We start from the raw sequence: 7758 nt of genomic DNA, 5'->3' as shown, positions 1-7758 counted from the left end.
GGTGAGGGGGTGTCCACGTGCGCCGCCAGCACCGGTCCCGTGGAGCAGCGCGTCTTTTCGCGTCGCTCCCTTTCCCTTCACCACTCTAAAAGCACCGGCCGGCTCCTTTCCAGGTTCATCCTAATTCCTGACCATAAATTTACACGGGCCAATCTCCGATCTGAACTTGAAAACAAACTTCCAGTTACCGGTCACTGATTCACTGTCAGCTCCGTTCGTAAAGAATCCGGGCCCGGCCCCTGCTCCTGCTCCTGCTCCTGCTCCCCCTTCGGCCCCCAGCTCGGCCTCACGCCTCTCCCAGCAGCCCCCGCTACCGCCGCCCGCCCGGGCTCCGCGGGCCGCGCTGCACGCCCGCGGGGAGAGCGGCCGCTCGGGCGCTCGGCGGCGCCCCGCCCCCAGCGAGCGTGGCGGAAGTGGCTGGTTCGCGAACGGCGAGCGCGCGCCACCCGGCCGAGCGCGCATGCGCCGGCGCCGGGCCGTCCGCGCTGGGCGAGTTTGTAGCGCTCTTGCCTCGGTCTCGCCAACCCACGCCCCACGGAAAGAGAGAGAGAGTCGGACTCACGCTATTTTGCACCCCCGCCCCGCGACCCCCGCTCCAGCCGAACCACTTTTTCCCTTTCTACACTCTCAGCCCCCCCTACCCCGCCCCTAGCCCAGCGTGTCCCGGGCCGCAGCAGCAGAAACCGCACCATCTCTACCCCCACATTCTCCACGCGGGACGCGCAGCCGTGCCTACAAGTGTTCTTAAAGCAGAGGTTGTTGGTGGCGTGGGGGGGCGGCAGGGGCGGGCGGGGGCGGGCGGGGGCGAGGCTGGGGACCGGGAGGGACCCCGCGTGGCGAGCCCGGCGTGTCCGGGCCTCGGCGCCAGCCCCACCCTGGCCTGCGCCTGTGGGCGGCCGCCGGGGAGCCACCTTGGCCCTCGCCCTGGAGGGGTGAGGGGAGGACGGTCGGGGGAGGCGCTGGCCCGGCGAGGCGCCCGGGTGTTCCCGGGGGGTGTGGAGCTGGCTCTTGACTCCACCCCGCCGGCGAGTGGGCGTGGGGAGCGGGGAGCGGGGCTGGGCGGCGCGAGCGGGCTTTGCGGGGGCGTAAGCGGCACCCTCCGCGTGTCACCTGGGCAGCGTTTTGGGGGAAAGGAGCCTTGGGGAAGGAAATGATTGCTTTAGGGGCGGGGTGGAAGAAGAGTTGGGTAGCGTTAGAAGTGTAGCATCCAGAAAAAGGAGAAGAGCGACACTCCTCTCTGTGGGGTGAGCCCACAGCTGTGATCCCAGGGGAATCCTGCCTCTGGCTGCGTGTTTGCTCAGGAAACTGGGGATGGTAATAGTTTAGCTCAGAATCGTGGGGATTATCGGAGATAATACACGTTAAACGCTTAGAACAGCGCCAGGCACTGGTCAATTACATGTTAATTGTAATTTGGTCTCCATGTTTTAAGCAATTCAGAAGGACTGTGACCTTGTTTTTTAGATTAAAAATCAAGACACTTGGTCTGACCAAGGAGAGTGGGTTTACAGGGACAGAGGACTGCCGTATACTCAGAGCCAGTGCACACGTGGGTCACTTAGCATGACTCCATGAGAGTCAGTCTTTGAACTATTTCGTTGGAAAGTGTGTATTTATGTGGATGGAAGGGACCTAGGGTCTTAATATACGTGAGGGGCAGAACTTTGTAAGTGGAATTAAATTAGCTATGCAAAGGTTTACTTGAAGACCAAATTGAAGATGGAACTTGGGGATTTCTGGTGGATGTTACAGAGAGGCTGGATTTGACTGAATATGAGGAAGAGTTCCCTGACAGTACTTTGCAATAATAGAATGCACTTTATTGTGCTATTGCAAGTTTCTTGCCTCTGGAAATATTCAAGCAAAGATCTAGAGCAGCCTAGGTCTAGAGCATCACTGTCCAATAGAACTTTCTGTCATGATGGAAATATTCTGTGATAATCTGTGCTGTCCTAATATGGTATCCACTAGACACACGTGGCTTTTAAACACTGGAAATGTGGCTAGTGTGCAGAGGAACTTAATTTTTAATATAGATTAATTAAAATATAAATAGCCACATGTGGCTAGTGACTGCCTTATTGGACAGCATAAGGTCAAGAATCTAGACTTTGAGATCCCTTCCACTTCTTGATTTGGTTGAGTTTTAAGTCAGAGAAGCCAACTCTTGGAACATTTGTTGCCTTAGAGCAGTTATTTTCAACCGGTGTGCTTCGGCAGGCACACAGGTGTGCCGCAAGAATTTATAAAACGTGCAATACCTGACTAGTCAGAGCCACTGACCTCGTTTCCCTTAGATTGTCAAATAAAAATGTGACAACAGCTAACACAGCAATGGCCATCTGGTGTGAATGAGGCAGAATTATACTTTTTTTTTTTTTGTCAGGTTGGCAAAATATACAATGTATTTTTTGGTGTGCTGCAGAATTTTAGTAATTAGTTTATGTGTGCCGTGAGATGAAAAAGGTTGAAAATCGCTGCCTTAGGAATCATAATTATATTCAAATAGTGTCTTTCATTAAAGTACTATAGTTCAAAGCATGGGTCTGTTAGTAGTTATTTACAGCTTGACAAATTAAAACAAAGCATTCTTTTGTCTCCTAGATTGTACAGCTAATGCCAGATTCATTTGGAGAGCCATAACAGTACTAACTGGCGTTTCCTTTAATCATTATTGCCCTGTGTTGTGACCCATGGTTTCCTCTATCTTTTATCATTTTTGTTAGTTTTCAGTGAAAACTTTTCAACTCTTTTATTCTTGAAGTTTTTTTATTTGAAAGATGATGTTTTTGTTTGTTTTTTTAAACTTTGAGCATTTTAGAGGTAGTTTTGTGGTTATCAGGTTATCAGTATTCAAAACTTTTGAAGAGATAAGTCAGAAATTTGGTGATATTTCTCAAGGTTATTTTCTTTGAAATATGGAGATCTGTCTTTTTCAAGCAAATGTTTATAAAGTTAAATTTGAAAATAAAACTTAAAGAAAACTTTATAGGTAGCATCCTTAACTCTGGTCTGATGTCTGTACAATAGTGACCTTGGTTTTAAGGCTGAAGATAATCGTTAAGATCTGGAACAAAACTTAAAGCTCATGAATTAAGCATATACAGAGAATAAGCCGTTACATACAAGTCAAAATGATTTCTGTAGGGTGACTTATACCCCACTTTTTCTGGGACAGTCATGTTTTAGAGCCTGTTTGTACCAACATAGTTATTAATAGAGCCCCTTTCACTATCAAAAATGCCCCAATTGGGAACCACATAATAATATGGTCACTATACTTCATGTTTGTTGAAATTTGTAATATGTAATTTTAGAAGAATTAACCAAATTGCAATCTTAGAAATGTACTTGCTTTTAAATAGTGACGAAGTTCTTGCTTATGAGCTTAAATAATAGATGAGATATCTGGAATAAGACCAGCAAGTGACCTGTCTGTTTAAGCCACTGGTAATTTAAAATTTTTGCTTTTCTCCTTATAATTGGATAGAAATCTTGGGCAGCTTGATTTTTGGTTCTCTTTAAAAAATGATCTTTTGGTGTGGGAGGCTGCAAAGAGGCCATATCAGTCAAATCAGAAGATTGAATATTCTTGTTGAAAATAACTCCCATTTTATATTACGATGAGGTCGAATAGTGAAATCATTCAGAAATCTTATTATGTATTAGAATGTTAAAGAAAGATTTTGCATATAATTCACTTAAATAGTAAGGAAAAATAATTCAGCCAAATGCATTTTTTGAATTTATACTATAGTGAATAAAATATTTTATTGAGAGACACACTTAGTTTGAGTCCTCACTTTTCTGATGGTCAAATGAAGTAACTCATGTGATGTGTTGGGTGCAGTGAAGTATCACCTGCTCTAGTGTTGTTTTAGAACATTGATTTTTAGATAGAGAGAAAGGGAGAGAGAGAGGAACATCGATGTGAGAGCTCAACATTGATCAGCTGCCTCCATCACTCCTGTAAACCAGGATCAAGCCCGAAACCCCGGGTATGTGCCCTAGACTGGAATGGAACCAGCAACCTCCTGGTACATGGGACAACACCCAACCAACTGAGCCACACCAGCCAGGGCTCACCTGCTCTAGTCTTAAGGTTATTGAATAATGGATCTGGAAGAGGTATTAATGTTCTGAGGTGCATTGTGGATGGGTTCAAAGAGCACTTAAAACTAATTCCAAAAACCTAGGTTTACCCCTTTGCTATATCCTCTCTTTGTGATGTTAGTTGTTTACTTTTCCGAGCCTCAATTACCTCATCAGTAAAATGGAATTAATACCTAACCTCATCCCACCTCCTCAAAGGGTAGTTGGAGGCCTCAGATGAGAATTATATAAAGTGTTGTCTTGTGTTACAACATTGATTTTGTTTCAACTTGTCTACCTAAACTACCTCCAGTAAAGTCTGACCCTAAATCTGCAAAAATTGTACATTTTAATTTATGAAACAGCATATAGAGTATAATAGGCACTGTTACCCAAAATTGTTTTCTTAAACAAATAATACTTTAAGTCACAGTAATGGCACTTTATTGATCTAGTTACAATATATTTTCTATACAAAACAACTCCATCCTACTGCTAAGAGAGAACCAACATTTTCTCGGGCACTTGATGTGTTCCTTTCATTGTGCTAAATGCTGCATCTCATTTATTTATCCAAACATGTCATTCTCACTTACTAGGTGATACTGATGAGGCTCTTTCTGGAACTGATGTCAGGGTTTCTTTTTTTGCATTATACTGTTGCCTCTAATAACATCTAGCTGGTAGGTAGTGGATATTGAATATTAAATAAGGTAATGAATAGGTAAATTGCATGCTATCTGGCATATAGTATGTAGTTGAAAAAATGCTGCTTGTTGAATTCATAGGACAGTAAATTGAAAAAATATATGAGAATGCACTTTATAAATTGTAAAATATTATACAAATATAAATCATTTTAAAATCTTGAAGTGTACTTTTGCTATTTTCAATGCTATAGAGGTTTTATGACTGAATCCTATATATTTCACTTTTTTGTTTCTGAATCTTTAAAAGGCTACTAATCATACCATTTTTTCTTTGAGAATATATATGTTTTAATGATAATACTTTGTGATATGTTTTCAAGAAGCTATGCTTTTGCTTGGATGATGATTCTTCATCTTCATCATCATCATCATCATCATCATGAACTGAAAAGCTTTCCATATACCAGGCACTGTCCTAAGTGCTTTATAGACATTATACTTCATGTAACCTATGAGAGGAGTATTTTTAATTTCTACTTTAAAGATGAGGGAACTGAGGCAGGGAGGTGATGTGACTTGCCCAAGGTCACATGGTTAAGTGTTAGAGCCTGTATTTGAACTCCAGAGCCCAGCTCTTCACTGCTAACCTGAGTCGGCATAGGCAGGTATTTCACAACAAAGTTCACTATGACAAACACGTTGTGGAGGTCTTGTGAGTTAATTACGATCAACTTTTATTTGTATATTCCTTGTGGGATAGTAGAAAGAACTCTGGACCAGGAGTCAAGGGGACCTCAGTTTTAGTCCCAGCTGTATCACTAAATAGTGATGTGTCCTTGGGCAGTTCAAGAAACCCCTCTGGACTTCAGTTTCCTCACCTGAAAAATGAGGGATTTGGATGAAATTAGTGATTTTCAAACTGTAGTTCTGAACCTCAGATGTCTTTGGTCCCCCTCCCGCCAATTTGCATAGTTATGCTTTTGTCTGTTATAACCTTTTATCCATTTGCCCAAGATTTACTTTTAAGGAAAGAATTTCTGAACTTGCTTTTAAAGTCATCAGCCTCTAAGATAACTTAATGACAAGTCCACTGACTACTATGTGTACAGCTTCTCAGTAATTTCACATTGTTTTAGTGTGCTAAAGGAGATAGGTATCTTTTAAAAATAAAGAAACTAAGGCACTAAAATGGGAAAAGCTTGGCGAAGTTTTGTTAAAATATGTATGTACATGAACTAAATATTTCAAGTTATCACCTACCTGAATCAAAGCCTGTTTTTTGTTAGATTTGTGACCTTCACCCAGTATTTTTACTTTTAGCTTCCCTCATTGATAGGGGGGAAGTACTTGCCTGGCAGGGTGATTGTGAAAAAATGTGAGTTAATACAAGTGAAAAACCCTTTATAAACTCTGAAATGCTCATACGAATTCATCTATTTTTTACATGCCTACATGGGAATAAATCTCCCCCTTTTTTTTTTTTTGTCATGTGAGCTATGTTTTTTTATTGGGAATTTTTTATAATTTTATTTTTATTGTTGAGAGTATTACAGATGTTCCCCATTTTTCTCCCTTTGCCCCCCTCCACCTGGCTCCCACCCCATCTAATGAACTATGTTTCTAACCACATCAGATACTTTATTGAATTGTTTATATTTAATATAGACTTCTCATAAGGTTTAATATTTCTAAGATGTGAATCTGGATTGGAAGAGAATTTTGATGTTTAAGAGATCTCCCTTTTTGACATCCTTGTCAAATATACTTACCTTTTACTATTAGAAGTATAATTGATTCCAAAATTTTGCTGCATATCTGAAAAGTTAGCCATTAAGTCATTCAGTTATGTAACATTTTATGTAAAAACAGCAGTTTCAGTATTGGAAAAGTAAACTTGCCATTTGTCAGGGTTTGGTTGTTACGTATTTTAGGACGATCTGGTAGGCACAAATTGCAGTGCACTTTAAGAACTATTTTGCAAAGAATAAAAATTTTTTTAACTCAGTATTTTCATAAGAGAGTACTGGATGTGAAAGCACATGGAATAGAAACTTAAATTAATGTGAGACTAAAGAAGAAAAATATAATTCAACTTCTTGTGTCTCTGAGCAGTCTGTCACTGGGATCTTATGTCTATAGCTTAAAAAAAATTGCTCATATTGCCCTGCCGGGCGCGGCTCAGCGGTTGAGCTTCGACCTAGGATCCAGGCGATCGGGGTTCCATTCCCGGTCAGGGCACATGCCCAGGTTGCGGGCTTGATCAATGACTCTCTCATCATTGATGTTTCTATCTCTCTCTCTCCCTCTCCTTTCCTCTCTCTGAAATCAATTAAAGGTATATTTAAAAAAAAAAATTTTTTTTAAATTGCTCATGTAGCCAACTAGTGTGTGTAAACACATGGCTTATATGTCTCCCTATTGGGAATTTTGTCGTTTACAGGGGTATTCTTTTCATTTCAGATATATTTTTTGAGTGCCCATTATGTGGTAGCCATTGTCTTCTTTATAACACCCCTCTGAGGAAGGCAGAAATCGTTGACAGATGGAGAAACCGAACTTGAAAGATTAGTTGATCCTTATTACCAGGTTCTATATTGATTAATTATCCTTCTTAACAAAAACCCTATGACCATGACTTTTCTTTCTGTCTTTTTCTTTTTTTTTTTTTTTTTGCCTTATAACATCTGTTACCAAGCTTCTGCAGGATTTCATCTCCACTTGAATATCAAATAGTTGTCTCAAACTTAACAGGGCCCAAATTGAATTCCCTTTTTTCTCCTTTCCAACCTTCCTGATCTCAGTAAGCGGTCCCACCATTCAACCAGCTGCTCAGGTCCCAGACTTCAGAGTCATCCTTGACTGCTCTGCTCTTACACCCCATGTCTAATCCAACCTGCAAGTCAGCTCTGCCTTCAAAACATATTCCAGAAATCTGACCACTTCTCACCATCTTTATTTGTTTCACTAATTCAAGCCACTGTTATCGCTTGTCTATACAACTTCAATAACTTTCTAA

The 7758-nt window shown here is 41.5% G+C and overlaps 1 protein-coding gene across 3 annotated transcripts in view; it reads left to right on the top strand.

The window, feature by feature from the left end:
• Positions 1-519: 519 nt before the first annotated feature.
• Positions 520-7758, top strand: part of SUPT3H (SPT3 homolog, SAGA and STAGA complex component) — a 418544-nt gene continuing 411305 nt past the window's right edge. For all 3 annotated transcript variants that reach the window (XR_015714553.1, XM_087817428.1, XM_087817427.1), the window contains exon 1: positions 520-755. The gene's annotated coding sequence lies outside the window, so the exon portion shown is untranslated. The remainder of the gene's footprint in view (positions 756-7758) is intronic.

The sequence above is a fragment of the Miniopterus natalensis genome, chromosome 5, assembly GCF_054644295.1.
Source record: "Miniopterus natalensis isolate mMinNat1 chromosome 5, mMinNat1.hap1, whole genome shotgun sequence".
Taxonomy (NCBI): Eukaryota; Metazoa; Chordata; class Mammalia; order Chiroptera; family Miniopteridae; genus Miniopterus; species Miniopterus natalensis.
Note: the sequence above shows the minus strand (reverse complement) of the source record. Positions and strands in the feature narration are given on the sequence as shown.